Source organism: Diceros bicornis, chromosome 9 (assembly GCF_020826845.1).
Source record: "Diceros bicornis minor isolate mBicDic1 chromosome 9, mDicBic1.mat.cur, whole genome shotgun sequence".
Lineage (NCBI taxonomy): Eukaryota > Metazoa > Chordata > Mammalia > Perissodactyla > Rhinocerotidae > Diceros > Diceros bicornis.
The window spans coordinates 33356710-33374957 of NC_080748.1; the positions used below are offsets into that span (position 1 = coordinate 33356710).

The window sequence follows — 18248 nt, forward strand, 5'->3', positions numbered from 1 at the left end:
AGGTTTTATAGCTCTTTATCAGGCTCCCAATAAGGAGCCCATTCTTCAAGTTTCTATAGCAATCATTCTTGAGCAATTTGGGACAAATTCAGCAACAAAATTGGGGAATATTCCAGTGGCATGACATGGTGTCACATTCAGAAGTCTTGCTTCCCAGTGGTGGTCAGCCAGGGTGATACACCAAAGGCAGCATCGTCCAGTTCCTTCCCTCTCAGGGCAAACTCTCTGTGGACCCATCTGAGCACACTTCCCAGGACCTCCACCTCTATCAAGCTAGGGTCAAACTGAGAGTCTTAAAAAGTCTAGAGTCTCAAAAAGGTAATATCATTTGCTTTAAATCATAAAGCTAGCAGGTGGGAAAACTAGGATTTGAAGGTGTGTTTATCTACCTCCAAATGCTCAAGTCTTTCTATCACCACCACACCAACTGCCTTCCTTCAGAAAAACTAGAAACAATGATTTGGTAACACCATGAAAGGCATTCCACATTTATCCCTACCTTTCCTCACACAATAGTACACACATGGACATCTTTTCATGCCTACAACACCAAACCAATAGACTGTGATACTAGATTAATTTAATAAACATATAGGGTTTGTGGTGTGGCAGGTACACCCTCATTTAATCCTCACAACAACCTAACAGCAAATATTCTCTTTATTTGTTTTTTGTCAACCTTATTTCCATTATCTGTTTAAGAGTCTGTGGAAGGACAGCTTAAAACCATTCAGTGGTTGTTCCTATCCATGCAGTGGCCTGAGCAGTGGGAGCTGCAGTCCAGTCTTTGGTGGCGGGCTGAGCACTCAGTCTTCAGTAGGGAACTGCTTGATAGGCACAGAGGGCACCCATGCACCTTCAGACCAGTCTGTGACCTCGAGTTGAATAGCAGTAAATTCGGAAGCTGGAGCAGTCCACTCACCCTGAAATTCCTCCTTGGTCACAGCCTTTTCAGCAATGGCCTGCTCTTCCTTTTCAATCTCTTCAGGATCTCTGTAGAAGTAGAGATTAGGCATGACCTCTCATGGGTGTTCACAGGAGATGGTGCCATGTATGCACAGAACTTCCCAGGCCAGCATCTACCACATTAGACCCACTGAGTGAGGTTCCTGTTGTTGCACAGGATGGCAATGTCCACACAGTGCAGAGGAGAGTCTGTGTTACACAGAGTGATGAGACAGGTTAGGACACCTACTGTGAGAGGCTGGTGGTCCGTCCTGGGATCAGTAACCACCAGAAGTCTCAGCTCCCAGAAGGCTGCCTGGATCTAGTTAGTGAAGGTTCCTGGAGTCAAGCGGCCAGCAACAGGAGTGGCTCTAATGGCAGCCACAAACTTCAGCACAGCTCACTGTCAGTATTCCTAGACAATATGACACTGACATCAGCTGAGTTTTCAATGGCAAAAATGGCACAAGCTGACAACAGGAGCTTCCCCTAGATTCTCTTCTGATTTGTGATGTAGATGCCATCACTTTTCCTTTTGTACATGTACTGTTCCATTGGGAAGTCAAGGTTGGGGTCACCTAAGTGGGTTCCTGCTGCAAGGAATCTGAGGACACCTTCCTTCATTTACAGAACATCAAGGGCTCCGGACATTGTGAAAATTTCCTATAAGTTACAATGGGAATCCAAAACAAAGCTGTATGGGCCCCTCTCTGGGTAGTGCAGAAAGGCTCTTTATTTCTATTTAAAGGCTGAGTCAACAGAGGCACAGAGATGTTTGTAACCCAACCAAGATCTCACAGCTAGTAAGAGGCAGGACTGGACAAGCCCCAAAATGCTTTAATTGCCTGCCAGTCATTTGCAAAGAAAAGAATGAGAGAGTTTGGTATTAACCAAGTATATTAGTCAGAGTTCTGCAGAGAAAAGAACCAATAAGTAGGATATATATATACACACACACACACACACACACACACACACATATATATACACAGAGAGAGAAGTTGAGAGATTTTATTTATTTATTTGCTTGTTTGTTTACTTTGGTGAGGAAGATTAGCCCTGAGCTAACCTCCATTGCCAATCCTCCTCTATTTCCTGAGGAAGATTGGCCCTGTGCTAACATCTGTGCCCATCTTCCTCTATGTTTTTTATATGTGGGACGCCTGCCACAGCATGGCTTGATAAGTGGTGCACATGTCCGCGCCTGGGATACGAAACTGCAAACCCTGGGCTGCCGAAGTGGAGCACACAAAATTAACCACTACACCACCGGGCCGCCCTGAGAGAGATATATTTTAAGGTATGGCTCATGCAATTATGGAGGCTGGCAAATCCAAAATTTGTAGGGCAGGTCAACAGGCTGGAAATTCAGGTTGATGCTGCAGTCTTGAGTCTGAACACTGCAGGGCAGGCCAGCAGGCTGTAAACAGACAGAATTTCTATGTTGCGGTCTTAAGGCAAATTGCTTCTTCTTTGGGAAACCTGTCTTTGCTCTTAAGGCCTTCAACAGATTGGATGAGGCCTACCCACATTATGGAGAGTAATCTGCCTTACTCGAAGTCTATTGATTTAAATGTTTATCACATCTAAAAAACACCTTCACAGCAATATCTAGACTAGTGTTTGACCAAGCAACTGAGCACCATAAGCTATCCAAGTTGATACTTAAAATTAACCATCACCCCAAGGAACAAGAATAAGGCAGAAGTGTTATTCTTGGCATCCACTGATTGCTCAAAGGGAAGTTGGCCCTTTGCATTCCAGCAGAAAAGAGGTGCTGTGCGCCATGTATCAAAACCGAGAAGAAAGCAGTGGGAAAGCCACAAAGAGGATTAACACAGAGAATAGAGGGAATGTGTCAAAGCTGAGCACATTCCTCAGGAAGGTGGAGGGCAGCAATGCAAGTAATGACAGGCCAGGATGCTGCAGGAATGAGCACAACAGGATGGCTTCCTTCCTTGAAATCAAGGCTTGCAGATTAGATCTGACTTGTTTTAGATAAGTCTCCATGTTAACAGATAAGATGTGCCACAGTCACGGAAATAATGGAATTTTCAAGAGCTCTGAAAACCTCCTTCCCACCTAAACTCTTCTCCTATCATCCAAAATGGATTTAAGGGTATTCATTGATGGTAAGCACAGAAAAAGACACTCTGAGCTCCTGCAAAGGGTTTTATCCAGAAACAAGCACGTGGAGAATGAGCATAAATTAACAAACTTCCTTTGCAAGAGGAGTTTCCACTGCCTATAATCCCTCCTGGTGCCGTCTGCATCCTTGGCTTGGTTTCAGAGATTTTATGTTAGGTTTTTTGGTTTTGTTTAATATGTTTTCTCCCTAATAAAAATGATTAGTGGTGAGAGGTTCTAAGTGCCGCAAGGAGAATACATTGTAGGATGTTATGTATTAAAAACCGGCTTGGGATCCAGGTGTCAGCTGCTTCTTACAACTCAGCTCAGAGCTGGTTCCACTTCTCTTTGCTATGTTCAGACTGGCCTCTGGAGAGCAAAATGTCCATGTGCGGTGGTTTTGTGAAATACTTGAATGGTACAAAGAACAAAAACAGATAAAGGGAGATGACTCAGTTGTTCAGGAGAGAGATCACAGACACAAGATACATTCCAATTTCTCCTCCTTTGCTATCTGACCTTGGGCACTTAACTACTCTGTGCCTCAGTTTATCCACCAGCAATACTCAAATGGTAATAACATTTGTGTGCCTTCTTCCTACCTAATAAGTAATAAATCAGGATGTGGGAACACTCTGAAATCCTAAGGTATATAAATCAAGCACAGCAAAATATAGAAACCATCAATATCACCACCTTGGGTCAAAAACAAGATTTAAATTCCAGGCTCCAGTGTTTGAAGGCTAGTGGGTGGAAATGCTGTCAGTTGGCCCATAGCTCTTGTCTCCATGTTTAACATGTTCTCCTTCAGATGAAGGAGTTTTTAGTGAAAGACAAACTCACAGTACAGTAGCATTGTTATAATAGCAGATTGACAAAAATGTAGACAGATGGCTGCTCAGTGGCAGGTTTTTAAAATGAATTTACTGTTTATAAAATGTGCTAGATTGATGGCACCAGTGACTGAGTCTGCTGCTTAAAGGGAGAGATCAAGGGGGACAAGGACAATGACCTGGGCAGCCTCTCCCCAGTTCCCCCCACCCCAATCCTAGGCAGGAGGCATGGGCTAGCTGCCATGTCCCCAAAAGGGAAACAGTATCTGGCTTCACAGCAACACTCACTGTGGAACAAGAGAACAGATTCAGCCTGTTTATTCCTCTCGTTAGCAGAGAAAATCCCAGTGAGTGCCAGTTGTGTGAGGATGGGGGAAAGATCGGGGCTCTCCTCCTGGTTATTGTCTTGTGTTCACTTCTTGGGAAATAGCATGGGGGCATGGTGAAGATAACATATTCCCCAAAATGAGAGCACCAACTGAATCATCATAGCATCATCCTTAAAGAGATGGTGACTGTTCTCATCAAATTCCCTGAAGCTTGGCAAGCTCCATCATTTCTTTCAATTCCATACAATCTTTCGTCAGTCCTCCCAGGCTGCAGTGAGTTTTATGATGTTGTTTTTTCATAATGTTACAGGATTTCTGCCAATCCCTAATGGCATAATTTTGTTTTCTGAACCACTTTCTTGAAGGAGACTCAAACTTCGGTAAAACACTCCAGTGTGGTACTCTCCATTGGCACTTTTGAGGCATCTCTAGCACCTTTTGTCAGCCATTGTGACTCAATGACATAAAGAGAAATCACAGCTGAGTAAAAGTGACTGTGAACCAAGGAAAGTTGGGTCTCCACGACCTGCGAGGGCCTAGTGGTCGATGGTGCTCCCTCTCCTAGTTGACCCGTTCCATTGTTCTTTTACTGACTGTGGTTCAGTACCATACTGGATTTGTAACGGAATACCATAAAAGTATTCCTGGGACAAGTTGCACTAAATGGGTCAGTGCCGAATGGGATATGAACGTAACCTTAAAAACATTCTGGTTTGACATTCAAGAGACAGCAGCAATCCTCACAAGGCATATAGGCCATACACTATAACCATTTCTGGGAAGCCTTGACTAGCTGGTGCCCAACAGGGGGACCTACCATATACATATACAGGCACTGTGCCTGATCAGCCTGGCACAAGTGCTCTGCACACTGCAGTGAGGCCTCTGCTAGACGTGGCCCACCAACCCAGGTAGAGCCCCTCCAGAAAAGCTGGATGATGGGATGTACAGAGAGAGCCAATCAGAAAGAAAGGACTCCAGAAGCTGAGAGACACTCCAAGACCAGGCACAAGCCGAAGCTGTGAGGTTGGAAGAGAGCAAGAAGTCAGTCAATGGAACAGTAGAGACAGACTGAAATCTCTGTCACCACACTGGTGGAACAGCAGATCAAGGAACAATCTCTCCTGGTCTCCTAACTGAGTGACCCGGCATGAGGCCTTGCTCTATGGCTACTGAGCTGGTTTCCAGTTTCCCTGGCTTTCCCCATGTACTTTATGTTTTTTAACTGGCTTAGCCTTAGCATAATCCTGTTTCTTGCATCTCACAGGAGCCTAACCCAGGTATCATCTCACTGTAGCCTAGGTCAGCTAAATGTGAGGGTCACTGCGCCCATCTTGATGTAGATTTATAATGGCTACTTTTATCACGAGGATGAGTCTCCTAGGCAGCCTGCGGGTAGAGGAGAGTTTACTTATGCACTTCTTCACCGAGGTATTCACCAGTCTTGATGAACGCCTATTACGTGTCAAGCAACGTGCCAGGTGCTACAGATACAAAAGAAAATTAGAAATGAACCTTAATCTCAAGAGCATTCCAAGAACTTGAACTTCCAAGTCCATGGTTCTCTGACTGTCCAAGAGCTTGCCGAAGCAAAGATATCCTATCCTCAATATTTCCAGTCAGAGACCATGGAATAAACACCACTGTTAAATAAACACCAGCACAGCCAATGGATCAACAAGAGCTTAGGAGGGTTTAGTTATATAGACAACTGAGAAGAAAAAATTAGAGTTAAACATCTAAGGCAAGTGATTGAAAGGTCAGCCCTTCCACTCAAAAGAGCCCCAACAAAAATAAAGAATCAGCAGAAAAAAGATGAAAGCACTAGAATATAGCAGAAACACTTTTTTAATGATATGTTTGTGACACAAATGCAATTCCAACCTGCCCAGATTTGGTCAGCAGGCGGGAGAAGGAGGGCAATGGAGGTTCCTATTGAGATTCAGAGGAAGCCACGGTCAAGAGAGAAATACAAAATGACTGCTTCCTCTGGGAACATTCTAGGAAAGGAAAGCGCTGCTGTTAGCCCCAAAAATGCTTTTGTGTAAACTAGAAAAAGATGCCTCCTCTGGGCAGACAAAACCCCAGGCCAGCACTTATGCCTCAGCAAGCAGAGTGTGGGCTGGATTTCCGCCCTCATTTCTGCTCTTGGCAAGGTGTCCTTGTGCAGTTAACAACCTACAAACCCTTACATGGCAGTGAGAAGGGAGGAAGAGAAGAGAGAAACAAAGGAAGAAGGATAAAAAGAATTGCAAAGAAGGAAACAGAAATTGACAGAAGAGACAGAGAATGAGACTGAGAGGGAAGGACAAAGAAAGGGAAAAAAGGAAAGAAAGAAAGGAGGGAAAGGAAGAAGGAAGGGAAACTCACAAAAAAGAAAGAAAGAAAAAGAAAGGGGGCCAGACGCTTTCGACTTGTTTCTCCATGGCCAATCAATACTTGGTAGTGATGGAGAGGCCAGGCCACGTGACCACTCTATACATTCAATTCCGTTTAAATCAACACACCCATCTTGAGGACTGACTTGTGATGCACTGTGGTTGAGGCTCTGGACACAGATCTGGGTGACCAGCTTCCTGTTCTAAGTGGCCTGCTGTCTGTTGGAGACAGCACAGAATGAAATAAAATGTCTGCCCACTGCTCTTGGAGCACCAAGGCACCTGTGATTAATTCTGACCAGAAAGATGCATTTCAGGCAAAGGAGGTCTCATGAATTTGTTAGTCAATTAGAAAGTCAAACCTTGACCAGAAGAAAACAAACAACCAATTAACCAATCAGCCAGCGAACCAACCAATCACCAATCTACCCACCAATCAACCAAGCAGAGCCCTTGCCTGTAAGGCACATATGATTGAGGCATATCATTGCAGGAGGCTTAATAAAAATGCCAGATGTCTTGTTAGGCATGTCCAATATCATAATTTTCCGTTAAAAACAAAAACAGTTGATCTGATCCACCCCCCTCCACTAACACCAACACACAAAAATTCCCTCCCACCTATCCCCATCTGCCATGTGGCCTGATTTGGGAGATTCCTTTAGCAGTCTGGGAAGAACGTTCTTACAACATATGGCATTTCCTAGACACCACCTTGCTTACCAATTTAGAATCTTCCAAGCAGCTGGAACTTAGAAATATCTTGTTGTTTAAAAATCTCCAAAAACAGCTTAAAATAGCCCCGGTCACTGTCAGCTCAGTTCCTTAACTGAGGAAATACTTACCCGCCAACTGAGAGCTAAGCCCTATGCACATAAGCCCAGAATTCACGGATATTTGCAAGAAAGGAGATGCTACAAGAGGAAGAAGGTGTACTAGAAACAAAACCCACCTGCTGCATGATTTTATCATAGCCAGTGCTCCAAAGGTCATATCCTAATTTTTGCTTCTTTCAATCATTCATTCAACACGTATTTACTGAGTGTTAAACACCCTTGCCTGAGTGTTAAATACTGAGTCAAGCTTTCCAGATATAGCAGTGAAGAAGAGAGTTAAGCCCTGCCCTCAAGGAACTTACAACCTCATTAAACAAAGAACTAACAATTAATTAATGATTTAGTAAGTATTACTAAACAGTAACCACAGGTGTGAATGAACCCAAGTACTGGACTCTAGGCAGGTGTGTAACCGGGGCATCTGATCAGGTCTGCGGGGCATGACACTTAAATTGAGATCTGAGGACTGAACAGGAGTTAGCCAGACAGAGGTAGGAAAGAGCAAACCAGGAAGAGAGAACAGTCACACAGAGAGCCCTGTGGCCAGCGTGGCTCACACTCAGAGCATGAGAAGTGATGGGGAGTAGGGGGGAGTTAGATCATTGGCTCTGGAAGGCCAAGTTAAGTGTAACCTTTGTTTATTGTCTTTTAGACTGAGTCATGGTTTTTCTCTGTCTCAGCTGTCTAACTGAGAAATATCTAGAAAGAAATACCTGATCTCTAGTGTGTGAGCTGGCTGCAATGTGTAGATCCATCCTAAAGACACCAATATAAAGTTTACCTTCAAGTTCCAAACCACAGGACTACACAGAGCTGCACCAGTCCCTTCTCTACCTTCTCAGCTCCAAACAGAGCTACTGCACCACCAAGAGACCCTCTGCCTCTCTTGGCAACAGATTACATAGCTTCTGGTAACTTCCATTAGCTTGAGCTTCCTGACAGCTCTCCTAAGGCTGCCCTGGTTCTCTGTGGGAACACAGCATAACCTCTGAATGTTATGATCGTCAGTTCCCTCTAAGAAGGCTAAATAGCACAAAGGGCTTTAACTATCTCCTTTTGGGGTCTATATTTCTGCCATTTAAACATTTTAATTTCTTTCCCATTCATTAGAAAAAGGGGGATGCTAGGAGAAAGAATCCCAGAATTTATACGAGTTTGAGTAATAGCCCTAAAAAAAAGTATAAAAGATTTCAATTCTCTTCACTTCCCTTTCTGTAGTCAGATTCAACTAATGATACACAATAGAGGGAGTAAGGTGTTCCTCTAACATTTACAATATGTAATTTTACAGCTAGAATAAGAAATAGACAGAAATCTTTCTGTTTCTGGGATTGCTGGAATTTGAGGTATAGTGTAGTCCAGGGATGGGACATGAGTTCTGTCCTGGATTTCAACTCATTTAATCAGCAATGGTGGTAGGGAGCACAGTCCTGATGATTGTGAGGCTACGCAGGTCTCAGCAAGAAGGTCTGTATGGTCAGCCAATGACGGGGCATGGGAGTGGTGAATCACAGCAAGTGTGCCACATGTTTCCCATCCCTGGTGGAGTGCTTAAGGGAATTCATGGGCTCTTGAGCTTACAGCCTACAGCTGAATTCTGGCTTAGCTACTCACTTGGTTACAATCTTGAAATTGAAAGGCTATAGAAGGTCATACATCAGATCTCCAAGACCTCATTAGATTAAATTAGTAACATCTGCTCTGACCAGGGGACATTTTCCGAGTCCTCACCACCCTATGTATTCAAACATAGTCACCTGAACAGTAATAACGCACATTTGATTAGTTTGTGGCCCCCATCTGCTGCTGCAGAATCACCTGCCCTTTGGAAATTCTTCATTTCTCAAGTCTTTCCATCGGTCTCCACAGGGTAACTCTCATGGGTCCATAAATAAGTCTATTCCCGCTAGTGTCACTGGTCTTCCAGGCTTAAAGGGTACTGCCACTCCCAGAAGTATCCCATTTCCCTCCAGAATTCCCCAGGGCTGAGCAGTCCTCACCAGTCCCACTATTTGTCTTGCAGGTGCAGTGGATACCATTGCTCCTCCATCAGGATCACTTCTGATGCCAGGAACCCTCTCAGTGCTAAGCTGTGCTGTGATGTGCAGTGAAATGAGCAAACTAGGTAGAATTTTAAGAATGACCCACCGTGACCCTCACCTTTGTGTCCCTTCCCTTTTGACTGTGAGTAGAATCTATGAACATGATGAGATGGCACTCCTGTGATTATGCTACTTTATATGACAGAGGAAAGATTATCCGGGTGGGCTTAACTTAAACCTAATGAGCCCTTTAAAAGCAGAGAGTTTTCTCCAGCTCATGGCAGAGAGAGAAGTCAGCGAGATATGAAGCACAAGAACGATTTCATGTATATGGCTGGCTTGAACACAGAGGAGCGATAAGGGGAGAAATGCAGGTACCCTCTAGAAGCTGCAAGTGGCCCCTGGCTGACACCCAGGGAGAAAACAAGGGCCTCAGTCCTTCACCCACAGGAACTAAATTCTGCCAACAACCTGAATGAGTTGGAAGCACTGTTCCCCAGAGCCTGCAGATAAGAGCACAGCCTGACTGCCACCTTGACATCAGCCTGTGAGACTCTAAGCAGAGAACCCAGCCAAGGTTGCCCGGACTTCTGACCTGCAGAACTATGGATAATGGTGTGTTCATAACGAATGAGTGTTGTTTTAAGCTGCTAAATTTGGGTAATCTGTTACACAGAAATAGGAAACTAACACATGGCAAAAGGGGAGAAACAATTCTCTCTGTTCAACAGCCCCAGAGCAGTATTGTTTTGGCACCCATACTTACAGTTCAAGGAAATGGATCTTTCTGATTTTGTTTACAATCTTACTGTTTTCCAAAGAGCAGACATGTGTCCAATGGGTATTGGGCCTAAACATAGTTATCACTCAGTCTTTAGAATTATCCTTCTCAGCTATTGGTTAAAACTCGCACGGGCCTTCTTTACGACAAGCTCTTATAGGAGGCTTCCCAATTCTACCTTGGAGAGACATACAAGGTCATCTCTATTCATTCACTCCTTCATTTATTCATTACACAGTAAATGCCTATCACATGACAAGCTCTGTTCCAGGTTCTGGAATACAGAAGAAATACATCAAAGTCCTATCTCTCAAAGAGCTTATATTTTCATAAGGGGTAAAGAGACAAACAAATACATATCTATGTCAGGTGACGCCAAGTGCTATGAGGATAAATAGAGCAGAGGAAAGGGATTAAGAGCAACCCAGGAGTGAAGAACTTTATATATAGTGGTCAGTAATGACCTGTCTGACAGGGGGGCCATTTGAGCCACTAGAGTGAGCCATGCAGATATGTGGGGAAGAGCGTTGCACGCAGAGGAGATTCTCAGAGTAACGGTGCTGAGGTGGGAGAATGCTTGGCATGTTTGAGCACTGACACTGCTGGAGAGGAATGAGCAAGGAGGAGAGAAGAAGGAAATGAGGTCGGTGAAGTATCAAGGGCTAGGTCATGCATGGTACTTGAAGAACCCCTGAAGAACTTTGAATTTTGCCCTGAATAAGATGAAAAACATTGGAGGGATTTAAACAGAGGTGTTTTATCATCTGACTTGCATTTCTGTGGTGGAGGAGCTAGAGTGGAGGGGAGATCAGTTGGCGGGCCAGCGCACTGAGAGTTGATGGTGGTTTGTTGGGGAGGCAGTGATGGAGACAAGGAGAAGCTGTCGGATTCTGGATATATTAGAAGGTGGAGTCGACAAGACTTGTGGGTGGGTTAGATGTGGATGTGAAGGAAAGAGAAGAGGCAAGAAAAATACACACCTATGTCTGAACTCCAGCAGTGCATGTGGCATAAGTTCTTTCCCAGGAGACACCTCAGGCTATTAGTTCTGCTCTATCAGTTCTCCAGGTGCCACTAGACATTCCTGAAGCCCAGTGGTTGTGATGTCCAGAATTAACTTGAGATCCCTGTTTTGGTAAAGAAAATTTCGGACACAGCCAGTTTCTGTCGGGAGGCAAGAATCCAGGTGAGGCCAAATCTTCCAACCAATACAGATCCATGACTCGGCAGTCAGCCTGTTTTCTTGTTTACCACGAAAGGGCAGAAAGTACATGGCATTGGTTCCCCAGCCCCTAATTCCAACAGACTTATGCATTTCTGCCCAGATAGTTTGAGTATGAAGTCTGACTATGAAAATGAAGTCTGGAACCCAGTCCTAAGACGTCCTGAGTCCCAGCTGGAGAACAGGTGCAGGCAGCATTTCATGGGTTCTGCAGCATTTCAACCCAGTCATTGCTTTTGCATATGTGCAGAAAACAAGTCCTGGAATAATTCTGGCATGAACATTACATGCGGTCTCTGAATGTAGCGTGCCATTTTATAAATGAAAAAAGAAGAATGAACAAAAGAAACCTTTTATACAGCTAAAAACAACTGGTTCAGACAAGATAATATAGACAGGTTCTCTGACTCCTCCCCACCAAGCACAATTAAAAACCTGAAATGGGGCCGGCCCCGTGGCATAGCGGTTAAGCGTGCGCACTCCACTGCTGGCGGCCTGGGTTCGGATCCCGGGTGCGCACCGATGCACCGCTTCTCCGGCCATGCTGAGGCCGCGTCCCACATACAGCAACTAGAAGGATGTGCAGCTATGACATACAACTATCTACTGGGGCTTTGGGGAAAAAATAAATAAATAAATAAAATTATAAAAAAAAAAACCTGAAATGGCCCAAGGGGCACAAAAAGAGAGCAAAAGGTAGTAAGAAGGTGGGCTGGTTGGGGACCCCAGGACCTGAAGAACAACACAGTGATGGGGCCTCTTGCGCCCCGCCCACCCAAAGGAGAAGGCCACTCCAAACACGGAACTCCCAACCTCTAACCTAGCAAGAGAAGGCCGCCCAGGTTATTCCTCCCCAGCTAAGAGGATAGACCCCCTGACAACCAAGGGGGATGGACTGGAGCCCTGCCAGAAATGGCCAGGGGAGGCACTCTTCTTCCCTGCGGGCCTCACTCCCTTCTTCTACCAAGATACCGAGGCGGGCCGAGGGGCTAGTAGGAGAGGGCCGGCTACCGCAGATGGTCAGTCCTAAAGGCTCTTTGTCCTTGCAGTCTGAGATACTCCTCCCCCACCTAGAAATAAGGATGAGGGAGAGGGCAAGAGAGAGCATGCAGCCCCTGCAACCAAGCTGACCGAAATAACATGCAACAGCTCAGAAAATCAAAAAGCTAAAACAAACTTTAGCACATAAATGATTCTGATACTTTTACAGCTAAAGATTAATAGGATAAACTGGCATATAGGGTAGGGTTGAGCTGTGGGGCCAATAAAACATTCTCTGTAAAAGATTTTATCTAGAAATTGAGATGTCCAGGTAGGGCGGCTGGCAGTGAAAGCCCTTAACCTTAGCTTTATATTTTAAACACAGGCAGATTGAGGTTAAACTGAAATACACAATTTTATTGGTATACAGGCAGCAAGAAAGAGGCATTGGTCTATATAAAGCTCTAAAGTAAAATCTGATTTTCAGCTAAGGTGCTTTGGGGGAAAATACACATAAAAAAAGCTTTCGAATAAAACTGAAATACGCTTTTGAGTGACAGTTCAGGGTAGCAGACCCCCTAGCTGTATCAAGAAGGCCTTACTCTTGCAGGCCAGAGTTTAAACATGAAAACAGACCATTTCACTGAATTAGGGCAGAATTCAGGGTCCTGGGGAGATCAGGAAAATCTTTAGCCAAGATGAGCAATGAAAAACTTCAGGAAGTTCCCAAACCATCCACATCTGAAGCAATACACGAAATAAGTTTACCAATTTTCTGAAACTAAGCTAGAGAAGAAAGGGGTGATGGGGTGGATAAAAGATTAGTTCATTAACATTGGAAGGAAAACAGAAGTCAGATGTTAAAGACTGAATGTTTGAGTCTCCAAAAAATTCATATATTAAAATCCTAACCCGCAATGTGATGGTATTAGGAGGTGGGGCCTTGGGAGGTGATTAGGTCATGAGGGTGGAACCCTCATGAATGAGATTAGTGTCCTTATAAAAGAGACCTCAGAGAGCTCCCTTGCCCCTTGTGCCATGTGAGGTTATAGGAAGAAGACAGGATCTATGAACCGGGAAGCAAGATCTCACCAGACACCAGATATTTCAGCACCTCGATCTCAGACTTCCAGCCTCCAGGGGTGTGAGAAACAAATGTCTGTTGTTTAAGCCACTCAGTCTGTGGTATTTTTGTTATAACAGCCCAGATGGACTAAGGTATCAGACATGAGACACCAGTAAAAGATTAATTCAGGACTGTCAAATAAAACATTCCACGTGGAGATGCTGTGTAATGAGTCAAGTAACCAAATTGCCCCTCTTCAACCTTTCTCTTTGAAGATAAGATCCCTCCACAAATGACCTGCTCTATAAAGAACAGGGGAAAAAATTGGGTCTTATGAAAGCCAATTAGAAATTTCAAGAAGAGAATTCCCCTGATACTACTCAGATGCTTTTAAAACAAATTTTTTAGTTAATAGTATCTGGTTGGATACATTCCTCTCATAATGAAAAAGACTTCTTTTAAAATCTATTCTACTTTTGTAGATAAAGAAGTATTGATTCAATTAATAAAATGTTGAAGACCACCAAGGCTGCAAGGGCTAAAACCTCTGTCAACTATTGAAAAAACAACTAGAAGCACGGAGCAGACTGCTCCCCAGAACATCGTGAAAATGCTCAGTGTCACCTCTCCAGCAATCTCCTATATGGTTTCCCCCAGGTGTCTTTGTCTTAATTTCTTAGTGTGAAATATAAGAACTAAATCTTTAAAAATGTAAAGAATCTCTAACTGGCTAAAGACTGTGTTAAAGGAATGGTTTATATAATCCACTGGATTTAAGATGAGCTGTAGGATTACTTTTTGTGACCCGTTTTCTTGATTAAAAAAACACTACACACTTAATACAAAAAAATTTTGAAAATACAAAAACATATGTAGAAGAAAATAAAATAAAAAACAACCCTTGGGATGTAACGTACAGCATGATGACTATAGTTAATACCACTGTATAATATATTTAAGTTAAGAGAGTAGATCCTACAAGTTATCATCACAAGGAAAAGAACATTTTTTTTTTCCTTTTTTTTGGTATCTGTATCAGATAACAGATGTTAACTAAACTTATGGTAATCATTTCACCATATGTGAAAGTGAAGTCATTCTGTACACCTTAAACTTACACAGTGCTGTGTGTCAATTATATCTCAATAAAACTGGGGGGAAAAAATCTGTTAAAAAACCTCAATCTTACCATTCAGAGTTAAGTACATTGGAAATTGTTTTATCTCTTTCTAGCATTTTATCTCTGAAAATATACTTTTTTTGAAAAATTGGAATCACGCTATATGAAAAGTATAATATTGTTTTCTCCTATATTTATATCTTATTTTCCCATATCAGTAAATACTTTTCAAAACATAATCTTGAATCCTCACATATTGTTCTATCTTATAGATGTACCACAATTTCATTATTGTCCTTATCATTGAATATTTAGTTTACAACCAATCTTCCTATTAAATGTTGTACTGAATATTCTTATATATAAATCTATTTTCTGCATCTCTAATATTTTCTTTCCAATTTGTTCATAGAATTGGAATCGCTGGGTCAAAGGGTATAATTTGTTTAAGGCAGTGGATTAACTGACACACTACTTTTTAGAGAGAGGTATGAAATTACACTCTAATCGGCCATGTGTAAGAATGCTTCCTTCACCAGATCCTTAAGAGAACCAATTCTTAACAAATTTGTGGGTAGACTTCTGCTTCCAGCATTAGCTGGTGAGATTATTTAGAAAAACCTTCCAGCCAAGAATAACCAGAAAAGCTGGATAAAATATATTAAAAGAAATATTTTTAAAGACATGAGACCTACCAAGAAAATGAAATTTGTGGGGCAAAGATATGAAAGAGGAGAGAAACAAAAAAATGTAAATGTAAACCCAGCATTCAAAGCCACTTTTATACTTATGGCTATTACTAATGTTGAAGGTGAAAGTGGCTTTCAGCAGTCTCAACCTGAGGGGTCAAAACTTGGAAACGAACAAGGAGGAAGGACTCTGGTAAACACCCTAAGCTTTCATGATTGGGAGCCGAAAAGGCCCAAGGCGAAAGGGTGAACCAGAAATAGACCTACCTCACAAACACTTAAATCCAGCTTGATTGGATTAAGGTGATCAGCTCCCCAGCCTAAATGCCTCCCAGGAGCAAACTAAATCCTCCCTGAAGGAAGATAATATAACCCCAGCTACAAATTATCTCTGCCCTTTTTCATACAAAGTGTCTGACACTCCATAAAAAAATAACAAAGTATACAAGAAGATAAGACTAGAGAGAGAGAAAAAAAGAAACAGACAATAGAAACAGCAACAATAACAAAAAAATCCAGATATCATAGATATATAGATGGATTGATATGTTCAAGAAATTAACAAGATGAAGAGTTAAAACTAGAAAATATAAAAAGGAATAAAATTAACATCCTAGAACTGAAAAATATAATAAATGAAATTTAAAATTCAATAGATGAACAACTCAAAACAACCCAAACATTCATCAACAGACGCATGGATAAATAAAATGAGTTACATTTATACAATGTATTATTCAGAAATAAAAAGAAACAAAGTACTAATACATGGTACAACATGGAGGAACCTTGAAAATATTGTGCTAAGTGAAATAAGCCAGCCACAAAAGACCACATATTGTATGACTCCATTTATATGAAATGTCTTGAACAGGCAAATCTACAGGAAAGAAAGTAGAGTAGTAGTTACCTAGGGGTAGGGGAGATGGGAAGTTGAGAGGGGATGGCTAAGGAGTGCAGGGTTTCTTTTGGGGGTAATAAAAAGTGTTCTAAAAATGACTGTAGTAACATATGCACAACTATGTGAATATACTAAAAGTCATTGAATTGTACACTTTAAATTGGTTAATTGTATAGTATGTGAATTACATCTCAATAAAGCTGTTAAAAAATCATCAATGGTGATTGGATCAAGAAGATGTGGTATATATATACAATGGAATACTACTCAGCCATAAAAAAGACAAAAATCCCATTTGCAACAACATGGATGGGCCTAGAGGGTATTATGTTAAGCGAAATAAGCCAGAAAGAGAAAGACAAACACCATATGATCTCACTCATATGTGGAATATAAACCAACACATGGACAGAGAAAACCGTATTGTGGTTACCAGGGGCAATGGGGGTAGGAGGTGGGCACAAGGGGTAAAAGGAGACATATATATGGTGATGGACAAACAAAAATGTACAACCAAAAATTTCACAATGTTATAAACTATTAAAACAACAATAAAAAAATCATCAATGGATAAGTTTAAAATCTGATTAAAGTTTCAAAAGATAGTAAACTGGAATATAGTTCAGAATAAAATATACTGACAGAACACAAAGGGACAAAAACACGGAAAATACAAAATTGCCCATATGCTGGGCCACAGAGCAAGTCTCAAAAATTTCAAAGAAATAAAAACCATACAAACTATATTCCCAGACCACTGTGAAATTAATCTAGAAATGATTAACAAAAATAACTAGAAGATATGTTTGAGAATTAAGAAATCCAATTCTAAATAATCCAAGGATCAAACAATAAATTACAGTGGAAATCAGAATATATTCTGAACTAAATAGTATTGAAAACATATCAAAGTTTGTGGATTGCAGTTAAAGCTTTGTTTAGAGGGAAATTTATCACTTAATAAAAAAGCTGGTAAAGAAGAGAGACTGAAAATCAATTTATCTGAGCAACCAGCTCAAGAAGTTAAAAAAAAAAATAGCAAATGAACAAGAAAAAGAAAACAATAAAAGAAATTACTGAAATAAACATAGAGACAGAGGGGAAACAACCACAAAAGTTGGTTCTTTCAGTAGACTAATAGCATAGACCAGGAGTAAGAAAACTTTTTTTGGAAAGGGCCAAATTTTTTTAGTCTTTGCAGACCTTAGGGTCTCTGTGCAACTCTTTATCTGGCATTGTGGTGGAAAGCAGCCATAGACATTAAATGAATAGGTGTGGCTGTGTCCCAATAAAACTTTATTGACGAAAACAGGCACAAGGCTAGATTTGGCCCAAGGGTGTAGTTGGCCAGCCTGGAAAAGATGAGGCTAGGGAAGATATGTGTGTGTGAGAGAGAGACAGAGGAGAGAAAGACACAGGGGACAGAACTAAAATTAGGAATGAAAAAGGAGACATCATTACAGGTCTTACATTAGAAACATCATAAAAGCTTTTTATGAACAAATTTAGGCCAATTAATTAAAAATTTGAGATGAAATGGACCCTAAGGAAAGCTCAACTTACCAAAACCAAATAGAAACTCCAAATAGTTCTATATCAAAGGAATAAATTCATAATCAAAAGCCTTCTCTCAATAAAAATCCTAAATCCAGAAATCACCAGTGACTTCCATCAAATATTTAAGGAATAAATTACATCAAACTGACAAATGCTGCAGAGTATTAAAAGAGGGACTACTTCCCAAATCATTTCATGAGGAAAGCATAACAATGAAACCAAAACTTGCCAAGGATATTAAAATAAAGGAAAATTAGAGGTCCATCTCTCATATTTGCATAGATGCAAAAGGCCTTACACAAAATTTTAGCAAATCAAATCCTGCAATTCACAGAAAGGATAACATACCATGACAGATTTGGGTTTAAGACACACAAAAAAAAGCAAGTTTGATTTAACATTCAAAAATCAATGCACTGACAACTTCCAGAAGAGGCAGTC

General features: G+C 41.6%; 1 pseudogene; it reads right to left on the reverse strand.

The window, feature by feature from the left end:
- Positions 1-720: 720 nt before the first annotated feature.
- LOC131409985 (small ribosomal subunit protein uS2B-like) lies at positions 721-1596 on the reverse strand (annotated as a pseudogene).
- Between the last annotated feature and the right edge of the window lie 16652 nt (positions 1597-18248).